The sequence below is a fragment of the Felis catus genome, chromosome C1 (genome assembly GCF_018350175.1).
Source record: "Felis catus isolate Fca126 chromosome C1, F.catus_Fca126_mat1.0, whole genome shotgun sequence".
Classification (NCBI taxonomy): domain Eukaryota; kingdom Metazoa; phylum Chordata; class Mammalia; order Carnivora; family Felidae; genus Felis; species Felis catus.
Window position 1 is genome coordinate 177112877 of NC_058375.1, and position 19344 is coordinate 177132220.

At 40.2% G+C, this 19344-nt stretch overlaps 1 protein-coding gene across 6 annotated transcripts in view; it reads right to left on the reverse strand.

Moving 5' to 3' along the window:
* The window catches only part of HIBCH (3-hydroxyisobutyryl-CoA hydrolase), a 117970-nt gene that overhangs the window by 97484 nt on the left and 1142 nt on the right, over positions 1–19344 (reverse strand). For 2 of the 6 annotated variants that reach the window (XM_019838373.3, XM_019838371.3), the window contains exon 1: positions 3132–3351. The exons of 1 other annotated variant lie outside the window; for it this stretch is intronic. The gene's annotated coding sequence lies outside the window, so the exon portion shown is untranslated. Of the gene's footprint in view, positions 1–2300; positions 2387–3131; positions 3352–4216; positions 4287–19344 lie in introns of those variants that run through there. 3 more of the 6 variants (XM_045034137.1, XM_019838372.3, XM_045034138.1) reach the window with 3 other exon arrangements.

Sequence of the window (19344 nt, forward strand, 5' to 3'; positions counted from 1 at the left end):
AGAAAAGAGGCAGCTCAAGAAGAACCAAAATAGTGTAGTTCAACAGAGTACACAGCAAATGGATAAGGCACCTGAGTGCCTTTAACAACTTAAAAGATCAATCTCTTTGAAGAGCCTCCCTGACCGTCTCTTTCCTTTCTAAATCCCATTCTTCTCATACTTATACTTCTCCTTTAAGACACTATCAGAGTTTATAACTATTACTTTTATTTAAACATCTGTTTCTTGTCTGCTTTCCTTTGGGACTTCAAGGCCTTAATAAGGAAGATAACAAGTAGTCCAGATTGGCTACAGGATAACAAAAGTGCCTAGAACTCCCAGAAGCTAGAATATAAAAGTCTGGTAGAATTCATGAGTAAATTGGGGCCAAATCTTTGAAATCGGGCTGGGAAATTTTTATTTAATTCCAGAGGTAGGAGGACACCTTTAAGAACTTCTTAGGAGAAGAATGGCAGACACTGAACTGAACTTTAGCAAGATTAACCTGGCAGTGAGATGCGGAAGCTATTCAAACTGGGAAGAAGTCCACCAACAAGTTTCTGCAAAATGAACAAGTGAAAAATTTGAAACGGTTGTTCAAATTTGAATCAGCAGTCAGAAATAAGAATTGGGAATGTGGGAGAATTTACATAACTTTAAAAACGTAGAAGAATAGTAAGAGTTCCAAGAAATTGGAAGTGCAGATGAGGAGTAAGGGTTACACTTACGTGCAAGTTACAGTTGAGGTACAAATGAGACATTCAGGTGAGTGTGGCCAGCACTAGCACTTTGGATAAATCAAGATTAGACATACACATTTGAGAGTTTTCTTCAGAGAACTGTGCTTTATTTGGAACCTTCTCCCCCAAAAAACCCAAGGGCTGTACTGGCACTGGGGCAAGATAAGAAGTAGTGGAGAGGGAGGAGGGAAAGACAGTGCCAGAAAAGTCAAGGGAAACCAGAGTTCAAGAGGGGACTGCCCAACAATGTCAACCACAGCTGAGAGGACTTATTTCCTCTCAGAAGCACTCTGTGGCACCCTGTTCCTTAATACATTTGTGGGTTAGGCTATTGTAGACTAGAAGACACTGGCCTCAGGTCTCTGCTTTGCTAGGGTAATATCCACTCCAAGGTCCTGGAAAAGACCTGATTTAAACCCCAAAAATGGTCCGGGACTCACCTAACGAGTCTGCAACCTTGAGATCAGAGGGTGGAATAAAGCCAACTTGAACTCTAGGGGTGTCAGATTCTTTCCCAAGTCAGTTAATTTTGTTAACCAATATGTCTTCCTATTTGTTTCTCAAATAATCCGGTGTTTACTCACAACTTCAAAAAGCAGCAGCAATAATGACATGTGCTGATTTTCTTAATATTTGCCATGTTCAGAGACACAGGGACAACTAATTTCAAGGTATTAAAAAAACAAAAACAAATGGGACGCCTGGCTGGCTCAGCTGGTAGAACGTGCAACTCTTGATCTCAGGGTTGTGAGTTTGAGATCTCACACTGGGCATGGAGCCTACTTTAAAAAATAAAATGCTATTAAAAAAAAAAGAAAGCATTCACATTGCTGGGCACCTGGCTCACTTAGTCGGAAGAGCGTGCAACTCTTCTTCTTTTTTTTTTTTTTTTTAATGTTTATTTGTATGGGGGGGGGGGGTGGTGAGTGGAGAGGGGCAGAGGAAGACAATCTGAAGCAGACTCCAGGCTCTGAGTTGTCAGCACAGAGCCAGCCACACGTGGGGCTCGAACTCAGGAACCTGGAGATCTGGAGATCATGGCCTCAGCCGAAGTCCGACACTTAAACGACTGAGACACGCAGGTACCCCAGAAAGGCGTGAAACTCTTGATCTCAAGGTTGTGAGCTTGAGCCCCACATGGGTTTGGGGGGGGTAAAGATTACTTAAGTAAAAACACAAAACAAAAAAAAGAAACTCTTCCACTTTTCTTTTATTGAGATCCAGGTCTGTGAATACAATGTTAAACAACCAGACATCTTCCCCTAAAGCAGTAACCACTGTTCTTCAACCAAAGAAATGCTCTCATCCCTTTCCCCCAAGGCAAACTCAAAAGCTAAAGAACCCAGCAACTGAAGTTATGGAGTAAATAAGATGGCTCTCTTTTCAAGTGGTCACAGCTGCTACCTGAATGCACAGGGGCAGGCAGTAAGCCTCAAGACTGATGCAGCCTAACTTCCTAAACTCATTACGACTAGATTTCCTTAACTGAGCTCAAGATGCATTCAGCAGCGCTTTCAAAAGCTGAACACCAAGTTCGCACACATACTCCACCAAACCACAATATGTGTCCACAACACTAACCTGGATGGTCCGTACACCTGTATTAACGCTGGAGCCAGCCAACAGAACTGAACGAGAAAGGCACACCACGTGCACAGGTGTAACAGCTGCCAAAGCAGGAGCGTTTGTTAGCCGCACAAAACACAGCACGAAAATCCTCCGAGTTGAAACCCCGCGTGTCCCCCCAAACTATACTCAGCTTTGAAGAAAGGAAAGAAATGGGAGTCAAAAGTAAAGAAAGTTGTGTGTGCCCTGGGGAGACCGCTTTTAGGCACACAGGCTTGAGCAACGGAACGTAGAATACATATCGGCCCACCAGGCGACCCATCTCGAGATATTCAGTGGCCCTAACCGACCAATGAGCTACTTACCACTAGGCACAGTTGCCAAGAAATGAATTCCATACGTGGCCACACCTCAACTTTCCCCTTTAAAAACAGGCCCATTCACGGCCTCCGTGCAGCCTCTTCCATGCAGTCCTGCTCGCGGCTCCCTTACGATATAGTCAATAAACTTCTATCTTCTTTGTTCTGCCTCAGGTGAATTCCTACACCTCCCGCCCCTTCCACCTGATCGTTGCCCCACATTTGGGGGTCCCCACCCAATGCGGAGACACCACAGGGTCAAGGCTGAATATGAACCAGAATAGCAGAAAACGAAGGTGATGCTGCGAAGAAGGCGCCTAAACACAGTAAGAGCGACATAACAGAAAGGGGCCCGGGCTCAGATCTAAGAGCTGAGCCTCCAAAAGTGACCAGAAATTTCGAGGCCAGGCAGTCGCCACCTGCAACCCTCTGCCACCTCGGCGAGCGCAGCCAGGAGCCTGCGCTGGCAGCTCGCTAGCTCACTCACCTGCACATGAAGCTCCACATCTCTGGCAGCCCCATAGCGAAGACACCCACAAACTTAAAGTACTCAGAGCAGGCGCACAAGAGTGGCTCGTCGCGCCTCACTTCAGACCCGCCCACCGCCGCCGCCGCCGCCGGGCGCCTCCAGACACAGATGACAAGTCCTCCAGGCGGCCAGAGAGGCCCACTGCGGGATTTTCCGCTACGGGAGGGCGCTGACAGGCAGGGCGAAAACCCCTGCGGGAGGAAATGGGTGGAGAGCGGAAGAAGCGAACGGGGCGGGGCTTGGCTAGGGGGCGGGGCCTGGCTAGGGGGCGGGGCCTAGGCGAAGGCGGAAGGCGAGATCCGGCATCGCTGGAGCGGCCGAGTGCTGACGCCCGCTGACGCCCGCTGACTGGGCAAAGAGAAGTGGCTCCCTGGAGGCTCTCGGGCTGGGCTTCACCGGCGTCGTTGGACTAGCGGAGATTGACATGAAAGACTTTGCTTGAATTTGAAGATTTTTTTTTAACTAAAAATATAAGCTTAGTATTCTCTCGTTTGAGGATCAGATGAAATAACGCTTGATAATAGGACACTGATGTAGTTTAATCCTAACCTTACCACAGCAGAACTTCTTTTACAGGGGCGCCTGGGTGGCACAGTCGGTTAAGCGTCCGACTTCAGCCAGGTCACGATCTCGCGGTCCGTGAGTTCGAGCCCCGCGTCGGGCTCTGGGCTGATGGCTCGGAGCCTGGAGCCTGCTTCTGATTCTGTGTCTCCCTCTCTCTCTGCCCCTCCCCCGTTCATGCTTTGTCTCTCTCTGTCCCAAAAATAAATAAACGTTGAAAAAAAAAATTTAAAAAAAAAAAAAAAGAACTTCTTTTACATTAGGATTGGTATATTTCAAGTTTTTTGGAAAAGTTATTGATCCCCTACTCCTCTTCAATAGCAGGCAAAAATCTGTCCCATTAAGAGGTGATAGATAACGTCTTCACCAACAAAACTGAAAGTTAACTGTTACCAACGAAAGCCTAATTCTATTCAGAACGTAGCTTACTCAAAATACTCGAAGTATTACTCAAAGTATACTCAAAATTACTCAAGATTTACCTTATACATTAGGATCCACTGTTGATTCAGAAGAATGTTCTTCTGTATCCCAATGCACCCAGATGTCCAGCAGCAAACATTTCATCACCGCTAAAGCATTGGCACATTTGTCAGAAAAAAGGAATTCAGTGAAGCATTTCAGAGGGAGGGGAGTTAAAAGAGTTAATCCTAGCAAATTAACATTTAAGAAGATACTGTCAAGACTGGTCAAAAGTTACTTTTCTAACTTAGTTCAAATATATGTACTGAATGCCCACTGAACAAAAGACAAACAGGCATCCCAGAAGGAACTTCTGACCTGCAATTCAGTTTTTAAACAGCTATGGGACATCAATATTTTATATCACCATCTGACATTGCCATCATTCAGTGTGCACAAAAAAATGAATGGATCCCTCAACGCAGTACGGTTAATTGGAAAGAGCATGGGCTTTCCTGTTAAACAGCCCAAGATTATATAATCTTCCCTGTTCCCTTAGCTTCATGTGCACATAGCCTGTGTCTCACAAGGCCTCATGCTTAGAAAGGCTCTGCATTTGGTTTAATGTTCTATTTTTAACAAGTTTTTAACAAGGTGCACCACATTTTCATTTTGCTACAGGCAGATCCTAGAAATTAATGTAGTTGGTCCTGTCTTGTCCCTAGCATGCTGACTTTAGTGACCTTGGGCAAATTATGTAACCCAAGATGTTTTTCAAAAGTGTTTATACCATTTTGGATTAAGTATTCTTTCTAGGGGTACTTCGGTAGCTCAGTCTGTTGAGCATCCCACTCTTGATTTTGGCTCAGGTCATGATCCCAGAGTCATGCGATCAAGCCCCGCATCGGGCTCAGTGGTGAGCATGGAGCCTGCTTAAGATTCTCTCTCTCTCTCTCTCTCTCTCTCTCTCTCTCTCTCTCTCTCTCTCTCTCCCCACTTGCACTCTCTCTCTCTAAAAATAAATCTTAAAAAAAAAAAAGAATTCTGGTTGCAGAAAACCCACAGAATAGGAAAAAAACTTTGCAAATGTAGTATTTGATAAAGATTTTGTACCTAGAACATGTAAAGAACTATTACAACTTAATTTTAAAAAGACACAGATCCTTCTATTTACAAACGAGCAAGGGATCTGAATAGACAGCTCTCCAAAGAAGATCTACAAATGATAAATAATCTTATGAAAAGATACTCAATATAATTAGCCATCAAGAAAGTACAAATCAAAACCACAATGAGATACTTGATACTAAGATGGTTATAATCAAAAAGACAGACAGTAATAAGTGTTGATGAAGATACAGAGAAATAATAATCTTCATATACTGATGGTGGGAATGTAAAATTATATGACCATTTTGAAAAAATTTGGGAATCCCTCAATTGGTTAAATATAGACAACCATAAGACCTAGTAATTCCACTCCTATGTATATACCCCAAAGAAATGAAAGTATAGTCCACACAAATGTTTATAACTACTCATAATAACCAAAAAGTAGAAACAAGTATGTATCAACTGATGGGTTAAAAAAAAGTGACATATTCATATAATGAAATATTATTTGGCTATGAAAAAAATGAAGTACTGCTACATGCTACAACATAGATGAACCTTGAAAACACTATGTTAAGTGAAAGAAACCAAGTGTGAAAGACCAAATATTCTGTGATTTCATTAACATGAGTGTCCAGAATAAGCAAATGTACAGAGCCAAAAGTAGACTAGGGTTCAGGAAAGGTGACAGCTAAGAGGTATTGGGTTTCTTTGGAGTAATAAAAATACTTTAAAACGTATTGTGGTGATGGGTGAACTATACTAAAAGTCATTAAATTGTATACTATAAATGGGTGAACTGATTGGTACATGAATTATATCTTAATTTTAAAAGAATTCTGGTTGCTCCACATCCTCATCAACATTTTATGCTTTCAGTCTTTATTTTTACCCTACTGATGTGCGGGTAGTGTTATCTCATTGTGGTTTCAATTTGCATTTCCCTGGTGTCTAATAATAATTGAGCACTTTTGTTCTTTGCCTCTCTTCTTTTGTAAAGTGGCTGTTCAAATCTCTTGCCTATTTTAAACGAAGTTATCTTTTTCTTACTGCTTGATGCAATCATTCTGTGTTGCTGTTACAATTTGCCCCCAAGTTTAGCAGCTTAAAATAATAAATATTTATTATCTCTCTCCGATTCTGAGGTTTAGGAATCAGAGAGAGGCTGAGAGGTAGTTCTGGCTCAGAGTCTCTCCTGAGGTTGCAGTCACAGTGTTTGCTAGGACTACAGTCATTTGAATGCTCATTTGGGGCAGGAGGACCCCCTTCCAAACTCACTTATGGGCTCATTGTCAAGCTTCAGTTCCTTGCTACATAGGCCTTTCCACGGAGCTGCTCACAGCATAGCAGCTCCATTTCTCCAGAGTAAGTGAGCCAAGACAGAGAAACACCAAAACAGAAGCCAGAGTATCTTTTATAATCTAATCTTGAAAGTGAAGTCCTATCACTGTGGCCTTATTCTATTGGTCACACATACCACACCTGGAGGCGAGGATCACTGAGGGCTGTGTGGAGGCTGGCTACCACTCGTGAATTATTTTTTTTCTTTTCTCATTACCAGTCAGTCATCAAGGCACACCAATTATTTCTTTGAAGCATCTCTCAGATTTGCCCTATCCTCTTGCCCTGTCCCACGGCAACCATTTCAGCACCCACATATAACTCATTCCAAATCTAACTTCCCTCTTCACCCGCAATCATCACACCCTTCAATGCACTCTGCATTTCATTGACAACAAATTCTCCCAAGATACTATTCAACTTTGGCTTATTATTCAGCTGCTAAATAATCTCGCAATTGTCTATAGCTATGTTGCCCAACACTAGACACGTGTGGCTATTGAGCATTTGAAATGTGGCTTGTGCAAGTGAGGAAATGAATTTGTCTTTAATTTAAATTTAACAACTGAAGCAGTGTAAAATTTTTTTAATATTGATTACATGTTAAAACGGTAATATTTTGGATATATTGGGTTAGGGAAAATATATGATTATTTTCAGTTGTTTCTTTTTATTTTTTTAGTGTGACATAGAAAGTTTTAAATTACATACGTGGCATTATTATTGAACAGCAGTGGTCTGTAATGTCGAGTTCAAACTGACTGACTTTTGAGGTGACGGAAATAGGGCTCTACCTTACCTACCCAAACTTATTTCCCATGTACCTGCCCTCATTCCTGTCACACATCTCTCCTGGATGTCCCTGAGTACCTAATGTTCATGTCCTGCCTCTGTTCCTTGGTTCAGGTGATTTCTTATGTCAGAAAAGCTGTTCTTCTTTCATCCTCTCCTAAAATTTTTCCATCCTGAGGGCCTGTCTTGAGTCTCATTTTCCTGCAACAGTCTCTTATTCTAACCTGTACCAGATTCTTTTCTCCTGCATTTGAATTATACTTCTCATCAGCATCCTAGTTCATCACTCATTTCTTGCTTAATTGTTTGCTGAATGCTAATCTTCTCTCTTGAATTATACATTCCTTGAGGATAGAAACTATATCTTATATGTTGTCTGAATTTTTCGAAAACCTAGTGCTGGGAACATGATAAACAGGCATACAGATTTGATATACTAATTAACTAATTAGGAAAGATTTTGCATACAAATAACTGTGTGAATCTTAATCAGTGTAAACCTGGCATTGGTATGGAAAATAAGTTGTAAAAATTATTTGTCAAAACACAAATGCTCCTTGAATTAAGTACGCACAACATGTGAAAGATTATCCAGGAGCCAACACCAGGCAGGGAAGTGACTCCCTAGTGCTCTTCCCTGTTAGAAAGTGATTGGTAATCAATGAAAGGCTCTGAAAAGCTTGCCAAAAGATCACCACTGTTGGGTTGAGGTCCCTCAGCACACCTAGCCCCACGCCCTACCCCTAAGCTCCACCCCCAAACAAGGATCTCTTCAGTGCCAGAAGTGAGCTGCTTACACTAGCTGTCCCAATAACCCACTTCTGGAAAAGCCTCAGCGGTTGTGCCTTTTCTTCACTCTAACCAGCCTGAGGCTGTGCTGCCTGGTCAGTTCTACCCGGCTTCCTTGCCCATGAGTTGGGTAGGAAGTCTTAAGGCTCAACCCTCCACTCCCTTCGATCAGTCTTCTTGAAAGAGTGCTGAAACCCACTCATTTCACCTTCTTTTCATACCTGAATTTCCCAAAATTTTGCAAAGTGGCCTTTTGTGGGAATAGTGTTTTGAGCCAATCTTTTTGTTTGTGTGCGTGTGTGTGTTTTTGTTGCTGTTGTTTTTGTTTTGTTTTGTTTTATGCCAAGCTCCAGGGAAAAAGCCTGACCTAGAATTATCTCATTGGTCCCAACCTAAAGCTGTAAGTGTAGTGGTCTCAGTGTACCCCTTTAGCCATGCACCAACCACAGGATGCATACAACACAGACTACATGCACAGAGTCCCAGGTGTCTTCCCAAACAAAAGGAATTGGGTCATACAGTGGAGGCCAAAAAGTAAGACATTGCTCAATTATTACCAACAAGCAGTGCAGAAAACAGACCTTGATCCAATGACAATGTTAATCTCAACTTATTGGTCCCAAAAAGGACGTGATCCTTTCTTATATATAACTAGGTGAGCAGTATGGGATACTGTTGAACCTGTGACCCAACAGCTCTTCTTTTAAGGCATTTATCGTTTTCTCCTTTGTACTACAGTCATGGATGAGTAACCTTATAGACCCCAGAGTTCTGGGGAAGCCCAAAGTCCAGTAATGAAATCTGATCCCTTCCTTTTCCTCTTGCTCGGCGCCCAGTGCAAGTTAAATAAGCCCTTCTGTAAGGCTAATATTCAGTAAATAAAATCAGTATGGCTACATGGTTGTTAAGACATCGAAATGCTTCCAAACCAATTAATAAGTACCCACTGTCCATGTCAGCTAATCTGGTCAATCTGGCCCCAAGGACCCCAGGTGGGCACTACTGAGGAGACCAACCTGGTACCTGCCAACCAGCAGGCCACCGCTGTCTACGCTAGACCACAATGCCATGTGCTCATAGTAGGCCAAGGCCTTTTATGGAAGATAACACTTCTGGCAATAGTGCTGTGTACCTGAAGGCATGTGCCTGGTGCCTGTCAGGCTGCTGCCTTGGTCGAGACTGCCTGATGCGGGCTAACCCCAACGTTGACCTCACAGCACTGCAGTATACCACAGCTGTTCAATATTTTGAATATCACCCTTGCCCTTTTGTATGTTTGTGCTAATCACTGTGTGCAAACCAACGAACGGGACCCGACTACGTGCATAGTAGTGCAGTTATTGAAAGGATCACATACGCCAAAACTGGATCCAAAAAAATCTCAAGTAGTACCACATCTAGGTGCCTTTTCTTCTCTCTCCCTCTTTTCTTGGCCACATGCAATCTCGTGCACACTTGTGAGATGTCTGCTTCTCTCCTGGTGCTTTGTCTAGTCAGTTTGAACGCCTATTATAATCCAGGTACTATGTGAGGTGTTGGGCCCTGCAGCCTTGGAGGTTAAAGGGTGCTATGGAAGCACCTAGTAAGGCCACCTGTCATAAACCAGAAATCAGAGAAGGCTTCTCAGAAGAAGTGACTGTTTTAGACATAGGGAAACTCGGCACAGATAGAGCAAAGCATACAACTGCAGATTCTGATGGTGGCACTAGAGAGGTAGGGTGGGATCAGATCACAAAGAGCCCGTGAAGCCACCTTTAAAGAGTATGTAAGCAGAAATACGACATTATCAGATTTTAGTTCCGTCAGTATCACTTTGAAGTACGGCCAGTGGGTCAGAGAGAACACGTCTGGCTCCCCACACTCCTCTCCATATCTTTTCTGCGCTTTCATACTTGCTTGACTTGCAAGAAGTTTTGATTTGCCCTGGCTTGTCTGATCCCAACTGTACTTCATGACATCATCCCACAATTTGGCTTTTAAATAGTTATTTATTTACATACTCTTTTTGCTTTTGCCATGTTTGCTAACTCGCCAATCTGTTTCTCATTATCTGAACTCAGCAGAGCAATCTGATTAGCTCATGAATGTGAGACCTTGGATCAAGGGGCATTTGGGTTTCATCATCTATTTGGATAGTGGGGATGTCCATGGTTTCCAAGATTAAGTGGGTTTGGCAGGGAAGGGTGACTTATTTCCCAGATCATCAACCAGTATCCATGCCCAGAGTTATGATTCAAATAGCAACTGATAAAAATAGGAGCATTAATAAAATAGAAAATTTTAAAAACAAAAATGGTTTCTGTTAGAAAAAAAAATGTGCACAGAAACATTCTAGAAGAATATCTACCCCAAATGTTAACAACAGGTAGGTGGTGGTGAAAGCATGGGTAACTCAGTACTTCTCTATAGTTATTTATATTTTCTATTGTTTCTCATGAGAAAAGTTGTTTTATTAACAAAACACAAAAGTGGTTTTAAGGAAATGACAAATACTGCACAAAATCTACCATATTTTTTTCTTTATAAGTAATTCTGAAAATAGTTTTTGGACAAATTTTCTGTTTACTAGATGCACTGGATTCTAGGGAGTTGCTACCAGGTAGTGATGTACCACGTCAAAGAAGATTGAAAGGTTTATGTTTTTTCCATAAAATGGTTTCTCCAAATAAAATTCTTAGAAAAGCTTTAATACAGCTGGTCCAAAGGTAGTGAGTTATCTCAATTGATTGTTCACAGTCAGTTACAGATCTCTTTGTTCTACTCTTCCCCTTTTTCACTATTGCACTTCACTAAAAAAAAAGGAAAAGAAAAAGAAAAGCTGTAATGCATTTCTTGACCTTGATGTATTGCATGTCAAATTATATCTCTAACAATTAAAAACACACGCATAACACATACACATCATAAGATGTAATGCTAACATTGTAAAGACTTCAAAAAAACATAAGCCTTGATACATAGTAACAGTACAGAATCTATTTGTATATTTCTAATAATTGGCATATTTCTAATATGCAATGTCATTTAAAAATATGTGTATTATATAGGCACAATCTTGAGGACCTCAGTTTAGCAATGCATATTTAAAATGACTATTAAAACATCTCCAAATGAGTAAATGAGTAAACGGATCTGTCCTACCAAGTTCAGTAAGTTACATTATAAATTCTATGACATTAGCAAGTGCCACAGGGAACTGTGTAATCAGGAAGATCTTTTGTAATAATTATGGCTTTTAAGCTCTTCCGGGTTTCCCTAGAACTGTTTGTATGTATGTACACATAGCAATAATAGTTACAAAAATGTAGGTAGATTAACATTTGTCTTAAAGTATGCATATCCCTTTATTAGGTGCTTTAATATTTGGTATCTCTTTTAGGGAGGAGAAATAAAATCAAATGAATGTTGAAATGTTTTTCTACTCATATGAGAAAGGTTTTCGAATCCTTTTCAGAGTCACTTTTACGTTGTGCTTGGTTGGTGAGACTTTCTATGCTCTTACTACTATATTCACTTTCCCTGAGAGCTAAGGAAAGAAAATTATAATTATTGGTATTCCATGCAACTACAATGCTCAAAAACCCTCCTTTAAGACTCTTGCCTCCAAATCCAAATTAAAAAACCAAGATAACTCATCCCATGATATTAGTGGTAAAATCAATTGAAATTTGTGTAATTTCTGCCTATATTTAGGAGCAAAAGAATAACTTAGAGCAAAAAGATAGTGGAAGGCAAGACAGCAATGTTTGGGATGTGTGTTTAAGATTCACAGTGGATAAAGTAGGAAGCAATTTTCAGCTGATGAAAGGTTTATGGTAAATGGTAACACCAAAGATTTTTTTCAAGTTTTAATTTGTGACTTCAACAGCAACAACTTAGAGATAGCTGCTGCTGTATGCTGACCTCTTCCTAGGTTCTGGAGTGTATTAAGGATGGGACCTCCACCCTGACAGAGAACATAAGACTATGTAAGATGGAAAGCAGGAGGCCAGAAATGGTGTGGAGAAGTGAATGGTGACTGGAAATTCACTGCTTTTCCTCATCCTGTCAAGCAATGCCCTGCACCTTTCACTTAATTCATTGGTCCTCACAGAAGCATCTGTTGAATTGCATTTACTATTATTTCCAACATAAAATGTAACTGTATTTGTCAGGTAATATATTTAACTTTTCTTGTGGAAAAAGAGGGGGAAAATGTGTATGAAGAAAGACACTGAAATAAGTACCAAAAAAGGAGACAAGTGTATGTTCTTTCTAATTTTCCAAGGTTTTCTTTCCATTTATAACATTTCTTTTGTGGAAACCTGAGATTAGTCACAATAAGCAAATATTCCAGTGTCAGTACATTCTATAAAAACACTTATGATAATCATTTAGGGTCAGATTTAATATTTGTGAAGGCATTTTAAAAGCTAGCATTATTTTTAAGTTGTAAGGTATTAGGAGTAGTAATACAGCCTATGTGCCCAAATGTGTCTCCAAAGGCACTTAAATACCGGAAAAAGAAGTTAGTTAACAAATTAAAAACCCAGTATAATCAGCATGTGAGAGATCTATTTGTCTCCTCTTGCCTTTCTAGTCTCTTGTTGCCTTAAGTTTTTACGAGAATGATTTGGTAACATGATGTGTAATGGAGATAATATGGGTGCAGTTTAGGAAAAGAACTTGATTTTGTATGTTAGATATTTTAAAGTAGCCTTTTAAAGTTCTTACTGAATAGCTAAGAAATTAAGAGATATTTGATGTTCTATTCCCATGAAATGAATGTCATAATCATACTTGTCATGCAATATCCAAAAGATAGATTACGAAATTGTTAACAATTCGTAAAAATTGTTAAAAATTTGTAAAGCTACGCCAACTTATTCCAAAGCAAAACACACCAAAGGAATAAGCAATCAGGATATAAATATTCTGAGATTACAAAGTATGCAATAAAATGATTTTACAAACTAAAGAGTATCAGGGAGGATCCAACAATAAATTGATTTTAGGGTCTTCTCTGGATAGCTAATGTAAACAAGAAAATATTCAGGAAAGTTTAAGAATTGGAGGAAATGACTCAATTGATAATATGCTCCAGCAGATAACCTTTGTACTAAACCACAAGAACACTCTACACTAATCAGCAGGGGCTGGGCTGGGCAGTTTAGTAAGGAATGTTCAAATGAAGACAGGGGAAGGCAATCCAGTGTCCCTCCCCCAAACTTTTTGCTCTCAGATTCCAGCGTTTAACTTAATTTAATCCAGTGTTAATTAAGACAGAGTGGAGATCAGACCCTAAGGGTCCATATAATTCAAGGTTTTGACATTTACTATATTTTACCTCTAGGAACATGGAAAAGTAAGTGAAAAAGTATATAATTCCCATTTTATGAAAATTAACATATATACATTGTGTGTGTGTGTGTGTGTGTGTGTGTGTAGTGTGATAGAACAAAGATAAATATATAAACCCAATAAAATTTTGTTAGAAGCCTATAAGCCCAGGAATTGGAAAACACCTATAAATATACATGCATTACTTGTTCTAAAAAATCTATCCTTTGCTTTTGATACCTTAGCTACTTGTAGCCCTCAATATTATATCTGATACCCCCTAGATTATATAGTTCAGTAAATTTTCACTGTAACTTAAGAACAACTGAAAAAGTTGTAATATACTATCACAAATGCTAATGATTTCTCCCTCAAATCTTTATTTTTTATTTTTTTTTTAATTTTTTTTTTAACGTTTATTTATTTTTGAGACAGAGAGAGACAGAGCATGAACGGGGGAGGGTCAGAGAGAGGGAAACACAGAATCTGAAACAGGCTCCAGGCTCCGAGCTGTCAGCACAGAGCCCGACGTGGGGCTCGAACTCACGCACCACGAGATCATGACCTGAGCCGAAGTCAGCCGCCCAACCGACTGAGCCACCCAGGCGCCCCACCCTCAAATCTTTAAAAGAAATCACAGCTCTGCTGTGTTTTCACGAGAGTTGTTCAATCTTTTCTAAGACAAATATAAATGATTCGTACTAGTTAATGATTTAAAAGGAATCCATAAGATTGTGCAATATGGTGCTAGGAAACTCTTAGAATTAATTCAAATCTAGTCCTTGTGTGGATAACCTACATTTTCCTTATTTGTTAACCACCTAATATACTATGGTTGCGTCATCTTTCCATACACTTGACAGAAGATATACAGGTGGAAAATGCTGCAAAAATCATTAAAATCCAGCCAACTACAGTCAAAACCAATTTCACATGTCTAGCAGCTGATTTCAGGTTATGAGGTGTGGCAGGGGCAGGTGTGCAATGTTGATCTATGAGGGAACAACTGGAGACTTCAAGCGAGTTTAATATGACGGAGGAAAAGGTATGACTCAGTCTAGAAAGCTGAGAACTGCCTGCTGCCACTGCTACTAGTGACCCTGATTCTAGAGCCCTTGGCTAACGTGTCATTAAAAGTCATGTTGAGCCTCTGATTTCAGCTCAGGTCATGTTGAGTCAGTCAGTTGAGCTTCCAATTTCAGCTCAGGTCATGATCTCACAGTTTGTGGGTTCAAGCCCCACATTGGGCTCTGTGCTGACAGCTCAGAGCCTGGAGCCTGCTTTGGATTCTGTGTCTCCCTCACTCTCTGCCCCTCCCCCACTCACACTGCCTTTCTCTCTCTCTCTCCCTCTCTCTCTCTCAAAAATAAATAAACCTTAAAAAAAATTAAATCATGTTTCAAAAAATATATAAATCATTTAATGATATGGCAAAATGCTCATATATGATGATTAAACAACAGCTCGCAAAACAGTATGTTTAGTAACATTTGTAAAAATGATACAGAGAGAGAAGATGGAACATTATACTCTAAAATGCTAACGGTTACAGTATTTGCGGTGGGTTTTATTTCCTTCTTCATATTTTTTTCACATTTTTTGAGTTTCCACAAACTTTTCTTCATAATGTGTTAATTTTATAACAAGAAAAAAGTCAACAGTTTCATCTGAAAGCATTTATTTAGAATACTTAGACTATTTTTCAAAATATTTACAATATTTGAAAAAGCTAATTTGGGCACAGAGTTGCTTTATTGAAATTAAAAGGCTATGCCGTTGGCACAGTATAATCCAAAAGAAGATGAATGAAAGGAAATAGAGGACTCAGAAATATGGCCTAGTGCATAAAACAGCTTAATGTATGATACATTGATCATTACACATTAGTGGGATGTTTGCTCACTAACAATGTCAGGAAAGTTGGCTAGATATTTGAGGGAAAATGAACTTGGAGTAATAAAAATGCAACTAAAACTGTGATGTGAAATTAGGAAAGGTTTTTTTGTTTGTCGGTGTGTATTTGATAATAGACACAGTAATGAGATAGGCGACATCATTGACAGTGAGGAGTGTTTTGAAGGGCAATTGTCATATTGTAGTCATATTGTAGACTATGTAATTCTAGGCATCTAACCTAAAGAAATATAATAGACACTGGAAATTTATGAAGGATATATCTTCTAGACTTGGACTCTTTAAATCTGTGTTTTCAAACTGTGTTCCAAAGAGCTCTGGTGTTCTGTGAAGGTGGGGAGAGGGGCAGAGTATGCCTCAAACATAAGGAAGAAGGTTCCTTTAACTCTGCAGGTGGCTTTTATTTATATGTTATGTGCCTATAGATTACTTATTTTCTTAAAGATTCCACTGAAAACATTAAGTTAGAACACCACTATACTGGACTCTTTGATTTCTTCAATAAAATGCAATGGAGTGTTATTTCTCAAAAACTATTGGAGAAGTAGAGAACAATAGTCAGAGTGTTACATTCCCAAACGCTGGACCCACGGTAATTTAAATTCCTGCTTCAGGAAACCTGAAATCATTCTATAATTACCTTGTAAATAGTCAAAATCTCAGATATAAAATCTGAGAATATCCGGGCCTGTCACTTAAGAAATAAAAGATTGGAGTTCTATGATATTCACCAGTGTTCTTTAACATATCAGTCTGTCCTAACAAGAACCAACTTCCACTCAGATGTTTCAACAGAAGAGATTTTATTAACTGAGAACAAACTGAGGGTTGAAGGGGGGTGGGTGATGGGTATTGAGGAGGGCACCTTTTGGGATGAGCACTGGGTGTTGTATGGAAACCAATTTGACAATAAACTTCATATATTGAAAACAAAAAGAAGAGATTTTATTGAAGGGACTACTTATAGAAGTTTTGGGTTAGGTTTAGGGTAGGGCAAAGGTATATAACATGACATGGAGATGGTAAGAGATGTGGAGGTACCCAGGTTCTGACAACATAAGAAGCCACTGACCACTGCTAGGACTGAAGGGGCAAGGGGAGGAGATCAAAACCAGGAAAAGAGGTGAGAATAAATACCCCAACTTTTCTCCTTTTCCCCCCTCCAACCTATTGTCAGTATAACCCATTGGTCAATCCTACCTGGAATGACCCCAGAGAAAATAGTTTTTGAAAGTTCTGCCTTCAGAGGCACAGAGTTTAGCAGAGAAGGATGGAAAATGGATCTGGCAGAGAACTGGTAGAAAGTAACTGGCAAACTTACAATAGTGAAATATTGGGAACCCTGATCCAATAATAGGGGAATGCTTAAGTAAATGATGGTATTAACCATTCTCTAATTAAGTAAATAATGGTACTCAAAAGATCGTTATGAATTCAAGGAGCATGGAAGAGACAGCAAACAACTCCATCTGGGAGAATGAATTCAGGGGAAATTTTCTCAAAAGTCTAAGTTAAAAGTGCTTTTTTGCTGCCTAAGCAAAGTTTCTTATATTTTTGCTTATTACAAAAGCAACACATATTCACTATAGGAAGCACACACATAACAGAAAACCAAATATCTACAATTTCACCTCTAGCCCAAGACCACTATCAATATCTCAGTGTGTTTACAGCTTTCCAGATCTTTTTCTATGCGTACATACACATGATTATGTCGTATTTGAGATGATAACATAGATATGCTTTTCTTAATGTAATAAATCACGAATACGATCTCATGCAATAAATATCATTCTGCAACTTTTAAAAACATTTAAAACTTTTAAAATACTTGTTTCCTCATACCTGGTTGTGACTAATTTCTCTCCTCAGACATTCAGCATGCTTTCTTTTTTGGCTATTACCAAATGCACTAGGATGAACTTTCTTGAAGTCTACTCTTTGTACACATTACTGCCTTCATGCCAATTTCAGTCCACAGCCTGTTTTTCTACAGCCCTGAAGCTAATAGCTCTCATATTTTTAAAGGGTTTTGAAAACAAAAGCACACACACAAAGAAGCAACAGAAACATATGTGGCCTGCAAAGCCTGAAGTATTTACTATCTGGGCTCTTACAGAAAACATTTGTCAATTCCTGTATTATGAATTCCCAGAAATGCAGTTTTTGAGGCAAAGGGTGTGAACATTTTTTGAGGCTTTTACTGGGTTCGGCCAAGTTGCCCTCTAGAAACACTGAAGTAACTTACGTCCTTCTCAGTACTGAGCTTGGTGGTTGACAGAGAATCTGAAGCAGGCTCCACGCTGTCAGCACAGAACCCAATGAGGGGCTCCAACTCACTCACTAATGGTGAGGTCATGACCGGAGCCGAAAACCAAAAGTCAGATGCTTAACCGACTGAGCCACCCAGGTGCCCTGCAAATTGCAAATTTTTTTGATAGTTTTTACTTGTCTTTTACCTTTATGGGTCTTTTTGATGAAAGAAATTAAAAATTCTATAGTCAAGTCTGTCACTTTTCCTTTGTAATTTTGCCCTTTGCTCCAAGCTTACTTTCAGATTAAAAGCAATTCACTTATATTTTCTGCTTGCACTTTTAAGACTTCTAAAAAATTTAAATCTTTTAATCCTTCTCAAATTTAGAGTCTGAGGAAGATATTTAAAACACCAATAGGTAATAGAATGGGAGTCACATTGCTGGGTTCAAATTCGGCCTCACTACGTATTACATGTTTAAGTAAATGACCTAACCTCTTAGGTTCAGATTTCTTTTTAAGTGGAAATAACAATAACACCTACCCCAGGACTGATTTAAGAAAGAACAGCTATACAACACAAAAAGCACTTAGCATAGTGCCCTTAGCTATTATCATAGTAGCTAGAGAATCCGGCCTGCAAAAGAACTTGAGTTGTCCCACGCTAGAGACCACAGAAGCAGGCTAGGAGCAGAAACATGAGTTCAGTCTGGGAGATGGAAAGTTGTAAGCTCTATTTCCTGGACTATGACAAGTTGAGTGTTGCCCTGAGTGTTGGTGGTTCCTCACAGCCCAGGGAACAGGGGACCAGGCGTTGACAACTCAGGAGGCAGTCTTGGGTGCTTTTGGAAAATACAGTTAAGAAAACCTGCCAGCTGGAACTTTAAAACAGAGCTTCTAAATTTCTAGCCATGGAGTGAGTTACAGGTATGTAGATATTGGTCTCCTTGGTCCTCCAGGTGGAAGGGCCCGGTTATGCCTGCAGAAGGAGCCTGTTTTGTTCACCCTGTTTGGGGCTGTATCATTTCCTAGCTGTGCCAAGAAGTGAAAGGAAAGGGCAGAAGGCCCAATGCATTCACAGACAACATTCAGTCGGTTGGGCCAGCTGCCAGGCCACCTTCTACTCAAAATTTCATGTTGCTTTTTAAAAATTTTGAATCCACCCCCAATTCAAAAATATTAAAGAAAATTTTTTATATGTTTATTTATCTTAGAGAGAGAGAGAGAGAGAGAGCGCATGAGCAGGGGAGGGGCAGAGAGAGACAGGGAGACATAGAATCCAAAGCAGGCTCCAGGCTCCCAGCTGTCAGCACAGAGCCGGGACACGGGGGCTTGAACCCACTAACTCAGAGATCATGGCCTGAGCGGAAGTCAGATGCTTAACTGACTGAGCCACACAGGCGCCCCTCAAAACCATTTTTAAGGCATCCTGAAAACCACAGTTTAAAGGGTTTTTAGAGAGAGGGGTTCCCTACCTATGATGTGCTTCCTGTCAAGGTGGCCCTAGGCCCACACCTTATAAGGCAAAGGCCCGGGAGACACCGCCTTGGTTTGGAGAACCACCAGCACACTTGACATTTCTATTAGAATAGTGGGACCCGATTGTCACTGGCAGAAAGTCTATGTTCAGAGCTGCCGACCCGTCTGTCAAAAACCCTGAATCCCCAAAAGAGTACGGAAAAATGGA